The sequence below is a fragment of the Heptranchias perlo genome, chromosome 15, assembly GCF_035084215.1.
Source record: "Heptranchias perlo isolate sHepPer1 chromosome 15, sHepPer1.hap1, whole genome shotgun sequence".
Lineage (NCBI taxonomy): Eukaryota > Metazoa > Chordata > Chondrichthyes > Hexanchiformes > Hexanchidae > Heptranchias > Heptranchias perlo.
The window spans coordinates 45,808,996-45,823,236 of NC_090339.1; the positions used below are offsets into that span (position 1 = coordinate 45,808,996).

General features: G+C 41.9%; 1 protein-coding gene across 1 annotated transcript in view; it reads left to right on the forward strand.

Annotated features, from left to right (window-relative positions):
- Positions 1–6,634: 6,634 nt before the first annotated feature.
- The window catches only part of LOC137333053 (gap junction alpha-3 protein-like), a 31,980-nt gene continuing 24,373 nt past the window's right edge, over positions 6,635–14,241 (forward strand). Inside the window, exon 1 of the mRNA XM_067997148.1 lies at positions 6,635–7,362. The gene's annotated coding sequence lies outside the window, so the exon portion shown is untranslated. The remainder of the gene's footprint in view (positions 7,363–14,241) is intronic.

A 14,241-nucleotide genomic window follows, 5' to 3' on the forward strand; every position in this document is an offset into this window, starting at 1 on the left:
AATGCTGCAGGAGTTGCAGCAAAGGAGAGTGACCTTATTTGGGGCTGAATGCCCCTCCCCCCCACCACTTCCTGCAGTAAAACCTACATAGTGGGAAGTCACTGAGCAAGTCAGTGCAGTCACCCAGTTCCTCATACCTGGCTGCAAATGAGGAAAACATTTGTTGTCATCAAAAGGAAGGTGAAGGTAAGTGTGGTCCTCATTCTTTCACACATTTCTTGTGGGGCCCATCAACCATGGTACAAATGTAAGCTGGGAACTACCACACCCTCTGAGAGGTACTATTTCAAACAATGTACACAGCCATTGCCTGTCTAAACACACTATTTCATTGTCCAAAGGTGGACAACATACATTTCTTGACAGTGGAGATGGCAAGTGAGGAACACTTCCAGCCTGAGATGTTGAACTGCTATTAGGTGGTTTCCCAGTGAGGTCAAAAGCCATAGATACAGAGGTTAGCTGTGGTCTCTTAATAGCCATCCCTCTATATTTGCTTTCCTTTCCAGAATGAAGGCACTGTGGCCTGCTGCACGATGGGGCTTATTTCAACTTTAAGTGTCAGCCTTGGCTCAGTGGTAGCACTCTCGCCTCTAAGTCATAAGGTTGTAGGTTTAAGCTCCACTCCAGAGACTTGAAAACATAATCCAGGTTGACATTTCAGTGCAATACTAAGGGAGTGCTGCACTGTTGAAGGTGTCGTCTTTAGGACGAGATATTAAACCGAGGTGCTGTCTGCCTTCTCAGCTGGACGTAAAAGATCGCATGGCACTATTTCAAAGAAGAGCAGGGTAGTTCTTCCAATGTCTTGGACAATATTTATTCCTCAACCAACATCAGTATAACAAATTATCTGGACATTTATCTCACTGCTGTTTGTGGGACCTTGCTGTGCACAAATTTGCTGCCACATTTCCCTATATTACAAAAGTGACGACACTTCAAAAGTACTTCATTGTCTGTGAAGTATTTTGGACGTCCTGAGGTTGTGAAAGGCGCTATATAAATGCAAGTTCTTATGGATTTTTTTAAGTCACAAGGATATGTTTTCTATGATGGCTCAATGAGTAAAACCAATACAGACTGGTCTGTGCTGAGTTAGCTGATCTCAACTTGGTGGTGGATGAGGCAGTTCATTAATCCTCGGCATCCCTAGGTTAAGGAGAGGCAGTTAGCCATGACCACTCTCCAATGGCCTCTGCTAGAAAATGAATGTGTTGATGTTAGGTGAGGAGAGAACTGGACTTGGCAGTGATGCCCCCTGCAGGCTGCCAATAGTAACTGTCAAGGCTCACACATGAAAAATCAGAATTAGGCGAGGAATAGGAGGATGGCAGATGCCCAGCATGTATCTCAGTATGAGTCAGTCCCTTTAAACAGGCAGGAAGAAATTGAGGAAAACAACTCAAAAATTTAATTTGATCCCATGAGGAACCAGTAACCCTGGAGCAAATTGTTGTTCAGTCTTTGATATTGCACAAATAATGGATCTTTGTCCAGACTTGGACATTTTTCAAAACTCCAAAAATTTCAAAAAGATTTGTCATTAAAAAACATTTAATCACAGTTCCCTGGTGTCTGAGTGGGTAAACACACTGCCCAGTATGGTACTGAGTAATACAGACAGGAAGGTTTCAGGCTTCATCTCTAGACTGTCTTCAGTTAGCTGGTTTGTGGCATGGGAGTGGTGCGAGCATTACAATTGTCCTCACTGTACCTAAGCTAGGTATGAAAAACATCAATATTTCAAAATCAGCGCAGCTCCTACTCTTCAGTCATATCCAATTGCCTCTGCTGAAAATTTGTCTGGATGTCAGATAAACTCCACATCAAGAATGGTGGCTGCCCCCATGGTTGAATAGAAATAGCTGGACAATACTTACTATTGAGGTTCACACATCAAGAATGGCTGCTTAGGTGAGGTAGTAGGGGGCAGTAGTACCCACGGACCCTGGGAAGAACAAGTGACGTCAGAAGAAAGGGATAGTAATATTGAAGGTTGTAAAGAGAAGTGTGTGATCCAGATTGTCCCGCTGTCCTAAGTAAAGAAGGAAAATTGGTAAATGAAAGGGGAGAGGCCGGTGGGGGAGGGGGGGAAGGGGGGGAAGGGAGGGTGGTGCTGGTGGAAATCTTTGATTTTGTGAAGTATTAATTTCAGCCAGGAACATCTTACTATCTACCATGTGAGAATTTGGTTAGAGAAACTCAAAAAATGCCTTTATAGCATCAGCACAGTAAATTGTAAAACCTCTGGAATAATTCTGTGGTGTGACTGCCTTCGATGTGGCACAGTTACTTTCTATATTGAATAATCCTGCTATACCAACAAGCCAAGGAATTTTTGTCAGACAAATTGACACAGATAAGGTCACTATTGTGTTTTATCCCAGATTATACAATTATACAACACGAGATACATCCAGTGGGACAGAAATGAGAGACTGGTAGCTCAGGAGCCACAAAGGAGGTGCATCTTGTTTGCTAGTGGGACATTGAAGCTGACAGGAGACAATTAGGAGACATGCCACATCCTCCATGCCCCAGGGAAGACTTCAGTGTTTCTATCCTATGAATAGCATTGCATGCTGACAACACCACAATGTGTAACTCAGCCTTGCCCCATTTTGGAATGTTAGGGTTTTCCATTATTTTCAATGAAATATATGTAGTTTTTGGCATTTTAAATGGGTGCCTTTAACCCTATCATTTTGAAGCTGTAATTTTCCTATATTCATAAGACACTTTGCTCAGCGTCTAAACTGACCAAACTAGTTGGCTATATCCTCATAAAGTAGGCTTGCAGGCTTATTAGTATAGCAGGATTATTCAATATAGAAAGTAACTGCCACATTGAAGGCAGACACACCATGGAATTATTCCAGAGGTTTTACAATTTACTGTGCTGATGCTATAAAGGCATTTTTGAGTTTCTCTAACCAAATCCTCACATGGTAGATAGTTAGATGTTCCAGGCTGAAATTAATACTTCACAAAATCAAAGACTTCCACCAGCCTCTCCCCTTTCATTTACCAATTTTCCTTCTTTACTTAGGACAGCGGGACAATCTGGATCACACACTTCTCTTTACAGCCTTCAATATTACTATCCCTTTCTTCTGACGTCACTTGTTCTTCCCAGGGTCCGTGGGTACTGCTGCCCCCTACTACCTCACCTAAGTAGCCATTCTTGATGTGTGAACCTCAATAGTAAGTATTGTCCAGCTATTTCTATTCAACCATGGGGGCAGCCACCATTCTTGATGTGGAGTTTATCTGACATCCAGACAAATTTTCAGCAGAGGTAATTGGAAGAGTAGGAGCTGCGGTGATTTTGAAATATTGATATTTTTCATACCTAGCTTAGGTACAGTGAGGACAATTGTAATGCTCGCACCACTCCCATGTCACAGACCAGCTAACTGAAGACAGTCTAGAGATGAAGCCTGAAACCTTCCTGTCTGTATTGCTCAGTACCATACTGGGCAGTGTGTTTACCCACTCAGACATCAGAGAACTGTGATTAAATGTTTTTTAATGACAAATCTTTTTGAAATTTTTGGAGTTTTGAAAAATGTCCAAGTCTGGACAAAGATCCATTATTTGTGCAATATCAAAGACTGAACAACAATTTGCTCCAGGGTTACTGGTTCCTCATGGGATCAAATTAAATTTTCACACCGTACAAATCTATGCCTTTTTTGTATTTGTTTTTTAATTAAAGTATTTACTAAATAACGTACCTAATGTATTATCTATAATAGTTGTTGATTGAGAACGGTGGGGAGGAAACAGCAACTGGGATCGTGGAGTCAAGACCACAACAGCAGTGAGGAAGAACAAGGAAAGGGGGAGCAAGATACAAGGCTGTCAAGAATAGTGACATGGAAATAACAAGGGCGAGTCAAGGTCGCTGAAAATAAAGGGGAGGAAAAACAAGGGAGGGTTTATCGAGGTCATCGAGAGCAGCAAACAAATGCAGAATTGTTACGAGCAGTAGGAAAGAAAGTTAGCTGAGGAGATGAAAATGCTCCTATCTTCACTGGTAGCTGGCTGCTCTGGGAACGAAAAGGAGGAGTCCAGGTGCTAAAAAGTATTTTCATATTCTTGCGAGATCCAACAGCCAATAATAAAAGGCACCTGGGAATATCATGAGGATATAAACCAGTAATATCAGGAACCAGTCAGACAGGAACTGCTACGGTTTCCCGGACAATCCCACTTCAACCTCTGCCACACACTGAGTTCCTGGTCTTCATTGTCATCATGAGGAAATGCTTGAGTAGAGACCGAGCGCTTCCGCACAAGGAAAAGTCCCGGAAAACATCGTCAGTGGAACAATTCTATGCATCTGTTAGTCGCTAATATTTCCCCATTTGCCCTCCTGCCACAAGTAGTGCATGGCCATGGGAAACCAAAAAAGGGGGCAAATAAGTTACCAAGGAATAGGGAAATCAGGTTAATAGAGAGATATTCATATTTTCACGAAAAAATAACACTGCAGGTGTCTTGTTTGGATAATACATAGCTGCCATACTATTTAAAACATTCACACACTGTATTGTTTTTAAATGTGTGAAAAACGTATCCAACTGTATTAACATATTGTATAATCAGAGGCTCTGAGAGAGGAAAGTCTGTGCAGAAAAAAGTTGTTGGAGATATCGGAAAGTGAAATGAGTATGTTTTTAGAATTATTGAACATTTTATCTGTTGATTATTTTTAAATTTTTTGAGAGATAATAAAATAGACATTCAAGTATACACTTTTTAATCAACGTGAGATAGAATCATAGAATCATAGAAGTTACAACATGGAAACAGGCCCTTCGGCCCAACATGTCCATGTCGCCCAGTTTATACCACTAAGCTATTCCCAATTGCCTGCACTTGGCCCATATCCCTCTATACCCATCTTACCCATGTAACTGTCCAAATGCTTTTTAAAAGACAAAATTGTACCCGCCTCTACTACTGCCTCTGGCAGCTCGTTCCAGACACTCACCACCCTTTGAGTGAAAAAATTGCCCCTCTGGGCCCTTTTGTATCTCTCCCCTCTCACCTTAAATCTATGCCCCCTCGTTATAGACTCCCCTACCTTTGGGAAAATATTTTGACTATCTACCTTATCTATGCCCCTCATTATTTTATAGACTTCTAAACGATCACCCCTTAACCTCCTACTCTCCAGGGAAAAAAGTCCCAGTCTATCTAACCTCTCCCTATAAGTCAAACAATGAGACATGGAAATGATATGAGACAATAAGCATGTTTTGCACCCTAATAACATACAGATATGTCAGACACAAAACTTTTCATTATATTGATATACTGACTATTATTTATAATGTATATATTGAACTTATTATTTTCACTTATTTATTATCATTTAGTGAATCTGCAATGCCTATATCACAATTGTTATTCTAATCACACATCCATGTTACAGGATATGTTGACAGCTAGTATCCAACATGCCATCTAATATTGACAAAAGAGCGGACCAAAGTAGAATAAAACCACTCACAAGGTGCAGTCTCTCTCTATGTATATTTATAAAAAGACTTGCATTTATAATGCCTTTCATGACCTCAGGATGCCCCAAGGTGCTTTATAACCAATGAAGTACTTTTTAAGTACTGTTGTAATGTAGGAAACATGGCAGCCAATATGCATACAGCAAGGTCCCACAAACAGCAATGAAATAATGACCAGATAATCTGTTTTCTAGATGTGGGTGACGGATAAATATTGACCAGGACAACTTTCCTGCTCTTCTTTGAATGGTGCCTTGGGATCTTTTTGGTACATCTGAGAGAGCAGACAGGGCCGCGGTTTAACATCCAAAAGGCGGCACCTTCAACAGTGTTGCACCGAAATGTCAGCCTGGATGATGTGCTTCGGTCTTAGAAGTGGGACTTGTACCCACAACCTTCTGACTCGGAGGCAAAAGTGCCACCACTAAACCACAGCTGGCATATATAAATAAATCCTTGAGTTGTAACATACCGAGAGTAATGGTAATGTTATTCCTGCTTCTTCCAGAGGCAGCGGAGCAGTCTCTAAATATGCACTACAAGACTTTCGGTTATTGTTGTTCGCTCCTAAGACGGTGCTGTAACCTCTCAGCCTGTTACAACAAACACAGCTACAAGCATGCGCCTTTACCCCAACGAACGGTGAGCAAGGCCAGGGGACATTCACTGGTATGAAAGTCTTTCCTATAGAGTGCACTTCCAGTAAGTACCACACGTTCCCCATTACATTTTATTGCCAGCACCTCATACCGGGCTTGAGCGAAGTTATTGCAGATCTGCCAGTAGGTAATAAATTAGCACAAGAGTAATTTCTGGCTGTCACGTCACCTCCTTGTTTAAATGTATATAACATGTTGGAGATTGATCTTTAGCGGTTTATGAGTCACTTGATGAGATTACTGCCTGGTTAGAATTCTCCCTGTTCCTTATCTATTTAAAGAGTTGCTATTTATTGCTAACTGTTATAGACATATTTTAAATAAATCCCGGGGAAAACGTGGAGGTTGTGACTTGAAGCGGTTAATTCCTTTAAACACAGTAAAACTCCACAGTATAATGCATTTCCAAAATGGATCTCATTGTGAGAATTTAAAGATACTCATCCCATGACTGGTTCCGTTCGGACGCAGCACACCCGAGCTTTAAGGACTTATTAGATATATTTCTCAAAGGCTCTCTAACCTAACCCATTATTAAACCTGTTAAATGTAACCAGCAGGCAGGGGGAAAGGGTAGCGTTTTAAACTCGAGGGCGAGCCTTAGTCTTGGGCAGATTGTAACCCTGGCAGCCAGACAGACGACTCAGCCGAATTCCAGTCCTGGGATTGATAAGACAAGTCCCACCCTGAAACCAACGCAAGCCGTGTTTATATTTAGAAAGGGTCCCGAGCTGGATGTCGGTGCCATTGGCTGGTGGCACCGTCACTCACTCATTTCCCAACTTTACTGTCAAGAGTTAGGGTTGCTTCAAAGACGGAGTCATCAGACAACGGATCAAGCAGCTGGACTCAAGACTGCATTGAACTTTAAACGCTAAATTAAGGACAGACGATCAGATGCGACAGAGTTTGAACGCAGCTTTCCCTTTGAGTTGGTTAATGGTCAACGTTCACAGACATCATTTGGAAAGAAGAACGTTTTTTCTTTTAAACACAGCTTTTTATTTAAGTTCAAGGACAAAGGATCAATGAGATTCGAGAAATGATTGTCAAATAACCAGGAAAGTACTAGGAGACCCTTACCTACAGGAATGAGTGAAGGACAGAAGAGGCTGGTGTGAGATATATTTTGTTATCTGCTCTGATTAATGTCATCTCCTGCTAACAAGGTAATCGTGACGGATAGGCGATTTTTTTGTTCAAAATGTTTATTGCTAATTCTGCTGCTCACATTGCTATCTTGAACATATGTGGCTACAAAACATACTTAATTGTTTTGTTTGCTAAATAGAGATTAAGTTTTGTTTAAAATTCAGGGATCAGCAATTCATTACATTTTAAGGGAACCTTAAGTTAAAAAAGTTTTAATGGAATTTAAACTGAGTTTACTAGATTACTGTAAATATTTATCTAACCAATGTAAGCAGTTAGGATAGATCTTAAAAGTGTATACTAGACAAAGTGAGTTAGGATTCTGGTGTTACAGTGAGTAAAAACATAATTTTTTTTCCCTGGGACTTGATTTTCCTGGAACTTGAGTTTGACTCTAGGCCAGGTTGATTGCAGACAATTGATTCTCTCTGCTGTCTGTGAAGGTCTCCAACTTTTAAGAGCAATGAGCTGCATCTATGCGCCATAGCTAGTGAGTGGGCCAAATATAATTAGATTACTTCTGAGTCAGTCAAAATCATGATTAATCACCTTCCAGTCTATTTTATGCTTCATGGAATCAGCTGAGCATACTATTTCACCTCCATTATTTATTTCTCTCTCGCTTTCTCCTCGTTCATTTGTGAGTCTTTCTCCTCCTTCACATCTGTATTTTTCTTCCACTGCTGTTTCTCCATTTATATCCATCTCTTTCTCTTTTATTCCTTGGCTTCTTTTCACTTTCTCTTTTCTTTCCCCCTTCTTACTTTTCTGTTTTTACCTCTCTCCTGTTTGTCTCCCCAACTGTGGGCAAGCGAGAGGCGGCAGCACTGGGGCTCAATCAAGCAAGTCAGAGATACCAATACTGAGACTCAGGTAGCAACTCAAGCAGACAGGTAGGTTAGAGGCAGCAGCATCATTCATTGCCGCCAGGGCTTGGTGAGAAGGGATGCTTGAAATGCTGGCATTTGATGGGAGACATTGAGACTCCTCTGGTTTTCTGTGGCCTGTTGGGAGAAAGGATGCTGGCAAAATCAGGCTGAAAAGCCCTATGTCTTTTACGGGCATTTAGGTTGTTGTCAGGTGGTGCTGGCTGAGGTCTGACTGCAACCCTTCCTCCAAATTACAGCACAGCCACATTGAGTGAAATGAGCACTATGAATGAAATGTGCTCACCTCCATAAAACCTTGCAGCAGAAACAGCTGATCTTTTCGAAGGGAACGAAACGTCAAATAATGGTGCAGACTTTATTAGCAGGAATGCAATGGGATGACACCTGCCTACCCATCCCGCCAAAGCTGCATTCACCCTCCATTTGGGAGCTGTCTCCAAGAATCCATGACACTCCATATCCTATGGGATACGGAGCGGGAAGCAGTAATAAGTCTTTTTGATAACGTGTTAAACTGGGGCCCTATGTTCAAATGAATGTAAAAGGTCCCATAGTAATTTTTCAAAGCAGAGCAGGGAATTCTCCCATTTGATCTTCGACCACCAAAAAAAACAAATTCTAGGTGCAGCCTTAATTCAGATCCTAAGGAGCATGAGCCCATGGCAGAAAAGAGTCCATAGTTTTGTGTGAACTATCACTGAACTGGCAATCTTATGAAGACAGTCTACAAAAATGATTCATGTAGGAAAAGGAAACATCACAGTGGTGCAGCGGGGGGAGGAAGCTGTCCTCTTTGTTAATGAGTAAATGCACATTGTTGAGTATAGAGAGAGGTTGACTCTGAATGTAGGTATTGGCATAACAGAAATAGGAGTGCTTGGTGCTGACATTGGGTATAAACATTGAGAAACACTACTTCTCCCAGGCCTGATATAATTTCCCTTTGTAAAAAGATTGAGTGAATAATTGTAGATTGAACAAATCATCATATTGTATCTGTAAATCCAAACTATCAAATGGTTAATTTCACTGGAACCCTAATACCAAGATCTACAAACAACAACAACAACAACAACAACAACATGCATTTATATGGCGCCTCTAACACAATAAAAGATCCCACGGCGTTTCACAGGAGCGATTATCAAACAAAATTTGACACCAAGCCACATGAGGAGATATTAAGACAGGTGAACAAAAGCTTGTTGAAATAGGCAGGTTTTAAGGAGCGTCTTAAAGGAGGAGAGAGCGATAGAGAGACGGAGTTAGGGAGGGAATTCCAGAGCTTAGGGCCTAGGCAGCTGAAGGCATGGTCGTCAATGGTGGAGTGATTAAAAGTGGGGATGCGCAAGAGGCCAGAATTGGAGAAGCACAGAGATCTCGGAGGGATGTAGGGCTGGAGGACACAGAGATAGGGAGGGGCATTTCCAGTTCGGGAGCCAATTTAGGTCAGCAAGCACAGGTCTTGATGTGGGTTAGGGTACGGGCAGCAGAGTTCTCGATAAACTCAAGTTTATGGAGGGTGGAAGATGGGAGGTCGGCCAGGAGAGCATTCATATAGTCAAGTCTAGAGGTGGATGACGGTTTCAGCAGCAGATGAGCTGAGGCAGGGGCGGAGACGGGCGATGTTAGAGGTGGAAGTAGGTGGTCTTGGTGATGGAGCAGATATGGGGGTTGGAAGCTCACCTCATGGTTGAATAGGACATCAAGGTTGCGAACGGTCTGGTTCAGCCTCAGACAGTAGCCAGGGAGAGGGATGGGGTCGGTGGCTAGGGAATGGAAATGTAGTGGGGACTGAAAATACAAATATGGAGACATTGGTTACAGTGAATTTTTTAATCTTATAGCTTCATTTGCATAGGTTATGAAGTTTAAGATTGCTTGTTCAGAGCGTAGGGCCTAGGCACCTGAAAGCACAGCCACCAATGGTGAGGCAAAGGGGGAGGATACACAAGAGGCCTGAGTCAGTAAAACAGTAAGTTTGGGGCTGATGGTTATAGGGCTGGAGGAGGTTACACAGATAGGTAGGGGTTAGAACGTGGACCGATTTAAAGAGGGATAAAATTTTTCAAATTTGAGGTGTCAGTGGAGCGGGAGCCAGTGCAGGTCTGCAAGGAGAGGAGTGATGGGTGAGCAGGACTTAGTATGGGATAGGATACAGGCAGCAGGTTTTCAGAGGATAGAGGAAGGCAAGCAGGCAATGAGAGTAATCGAGTCTGTTTCAGAGGCCGATGGCCTGAGATAAGGATGGAGCCTGGCAATGTCTTAGAGGTGGAAGTTTACGTGATGAAGAGGATATGAGGTCAGAAACTGTAATCAGGGTCTAACAGGATAGCAAGGTTGTGAACTATCTGATTCAATCTGAGACGGTGGTTTGAAAGAAGGTGGAGTCAGTGCTGAGGGAACTGACATTTTGGCAGTGACCGAGGACGATGGCTTTGGTTTTCCCAATATTTAGCTGGAGAAAGTTAAAACTCATCCAAGACTGAATGTCAGACAAGTAGTCTGACAGTACAGAGGCAGTGGAGGAGTCAAGAAAGGTCATGTAGGGGTAACTCACAAGTAAGTCCCAAAGATCTTTAAACTATAGAACTGTAAAATATTTTTTAAAAGTCCCCTCTGATGACTGTAAGGATCTCAAGTATATTGGCCCAGATTTTGTTGTAGCAGGGCATCTAACAGTGTACAATCAGATTAAAGGATTGTGAAAAATACAGCGCAAAGACTGAGAAGGAAGTGTAAATGAGAGTGGATGAATTCAATGTCAAATCAGGTACAGAAAAAGAAATAGAGAGAGAGAGAGAGTTTGGGTTAAGAGAGAAAGAGAAAAAAAAAGAGGCAGAGAGGAAAAGTAAAACAAAATTTTAAAAATTTTATATTTGACATTTTTAAAATTTCCAACAACAATTAATACCTGAAGGAATGAGACTCCACACTTGTAATAGTTAATTTTCAGAGCTAGAGAGGTTGATTGACAGTAATTAACACATCAAATCATTAAAAGGGTAATAAGACTTGAAATAACAAGGTTTAACTTTCTGTGGCGAGTTTAGTTCGTATCTACCGCACAAATACAGCAACTTCAGGCCATTCAATGCATTTCAATGGTGAGGCAGGCAGTGAAATGTCGTTTTTGCAAAGCTAATGGTGGAGTGGTACAACTCGGACAGCAACGTTTGGATATTCACATTTGACCGCACATCTGCCCCTCTTCTGAAGTTGCTGTACCATTTACGCATAAATAACAGAGAGCACCATTAGCCTAACCGTTATTTTGAGAGCCAAATCTGGCCCAATGAGTTTGGGTGGTCTCAATCCAGCTTTTTGGTAGTTTTCGGGCAGATTCAGTTCTCAGACCAACCTGCTTTAAAAGCTCAGCTGTAGCGCATCATGGCAGATTTGCTGAAGCATTAAATTTTGTAATGCATTTTGAAAAGACTACCTCTTCGTTCTCTTTCCATGGTCATCAGAATTCCTTTTTATATTGGCCCAAGTAGATGTTTTTCATGTTGTATTCTAGACAGTGACGATTACCAGGATATTTTACCATGGGGTGAGGACCAACACAGCTGAATCCGACTCCATTCTCACTCAACATCCGGATGCACACACTTCCCAGGAGAAGTCACTGGATATTGAGCAAAAGCTATTTTTCCCTTCTTAGCACCTGGGACCCTGTGGCAAATTGTAGTGTTGCCACCATTCCTCCAGCTAACTCAGCATAGACCAGAGATGGAACATGGGACCATCCCAAGTGTATGGCTCAGTATCACATCAGACAGCGCAATAACCAATTTAAATTCAGCAGAGTGGATTTAACATTTTTACCTTGGGTTATAGCTGACAAAAATAATTTGTCCCTCCAAGCAAGATCGATGATGTGATGACAATACAATGCTACCAATAGCATCACTGCACTCTCCTCTGTATACAACAAATTACAAGACACCATCATGGTGAGACTATCGCTTTGAGGAATCATTCAACAAGTTTAAAGTCCCACATAACAAAGAAATTATGCCATTAATAACAAAATGTATATGCATGGCATCATGCGCCATATTTTCCTCTGGCTCCTAATGTTAATGAAAAGATAGACATGTTTAAATACCAGTACAATGCCAGCAGAAAGCACAAATGGACTATTTGCTAGAAGAAAGAAAGACTTGCATTTATATAGTACCTTTTATGGCCCCAGGATGCCCGAAAGCACTTTGCAGCTAATGAATTACTTTTGAAGTGTAGTCACTGTTGTAATGTAGGAAACGCGGCATGCAATTTGTGCACAGCAAGATCCCACAAACAGCAATGAAATAAATAACTAAATAATCTGCTTTGGGGTGTTGGTTGAGGGATAAACGTTGGCCAGGATGGCCTTTTATGTCCACCTGAATCAAACAGTAAATAGTGAACCCCAGGGCGGATTAATGGAATGAGAGATTTTGAGTTTTCGCACAGGAGTGACAGAGTGAATTCTGAAAGTAGAAACAATCGCTTCCTCCAATCCCATCTATTTACCTCATTCTATACATCAGAATTGTGCTTACTATTCTACAATCATACAATTGCCATCAAAATGATGCTTGGGACAAAAGATGGAATCATTTAGTTCATCAGATTACATTACATGGTAATTCACTCTCACTGCTGTGTGAAAACTGGAACAGTGTTCAGTTCCATTCGCAACCCCTCAGATAATGACGCAGTCCGTGCCCGCATGCAGCAAGACCTGGACAACATCCAGGCTTGGGTTGATAAGTGACAAGTAACATTCGTGCCAGCCAAGTGCCAGGCAATGACCATCTCCAACAAGGGAGAGTCTAACCACCTCCCCTTGACATTCAACGGCATTACCATCACCAAATCCCCCACCATCAACATCCTGGGGGTCACCATTGACCAGAAACTTAACTGGACCAGCCACATAAATACAGTGGCTACAAGAGCAGGTCAGAGGCTGGGTACTCTGCAGCGAGTCACTCACCTCCTGACTCCCCAAAGCCTTTCCACCAACTACAAGGCACAAGTCAGGAGTGTGATGGAATACTCTCCACTTGCCTGGATGAGTGCAGCTCCAACAACACTCAAGAAGCTCGACACCATTCAGGACAATGCAGCCCGCTTGATAGGCACCCCATCCACCACCCTAAACATTCACTCCCTTCATCATCGGCGCACCGTGGCTGCAGTGTGTACCATCTACAGGATGCACTGCAGCAACTCGCCAAGGCTTCTTCGACAGTACCTCCCAAACCCGCGACCTCTACCACCTAGAAGGACAAGAGCAGCAGTTACATGGGAACAACACCACCTGCACGTTCCCCTCCAAGACACACACCATCCCGACTTGGAACTATATCGCTGTTCCTTCATTGTCGCTGGGTCAAAATCCTGGAACTCCCTTCCTAACAGCACTGTGGGAGAACCTTCACCACACGGACTGCAGTGGTTTAAGAAGGCAGCGGCTCCCCAACACCTTCTCAAGGGCAATTAGGGATGGGCAATAAATGCTGGCCTTGCCAGCAACGCCTACATGCCATGAACGAATAAAAAAATACATTGCCTATTTATTAAATGTTTCTAGTTGTTTGCATGCTTCAATACAACTTCATTTTTAGAAATAAGAAATGCAATTGAAACACAAAAGAGATGCTTGAATGGTTAATTTCTGGATAAATAACCTCGATTTGAAATTAAGTAGTTTACTAAGAATGGGAAATATGCAACTTTCTACAGACTAGGAATTTTAACAAAAAGCTTATGCTGTTTTATATCCAAACAACACCACAAACCTATAAAAATAAATCGTTACTTAACTTTTCCCTTAAGATTTGTCTTTAGAAGTAAAAAATACATTTTTATATATATAAATATAATGTCTGGGAATGAATTGCATAAAGAATGATAGTTCCTCGGGAGTGAGCTATGTAGAGAATAACAAATGCCTGGGGGTGAATTTTATAGAAATCAGGGAATTAATTACATGGAGTGTAATCTGACCTCTGA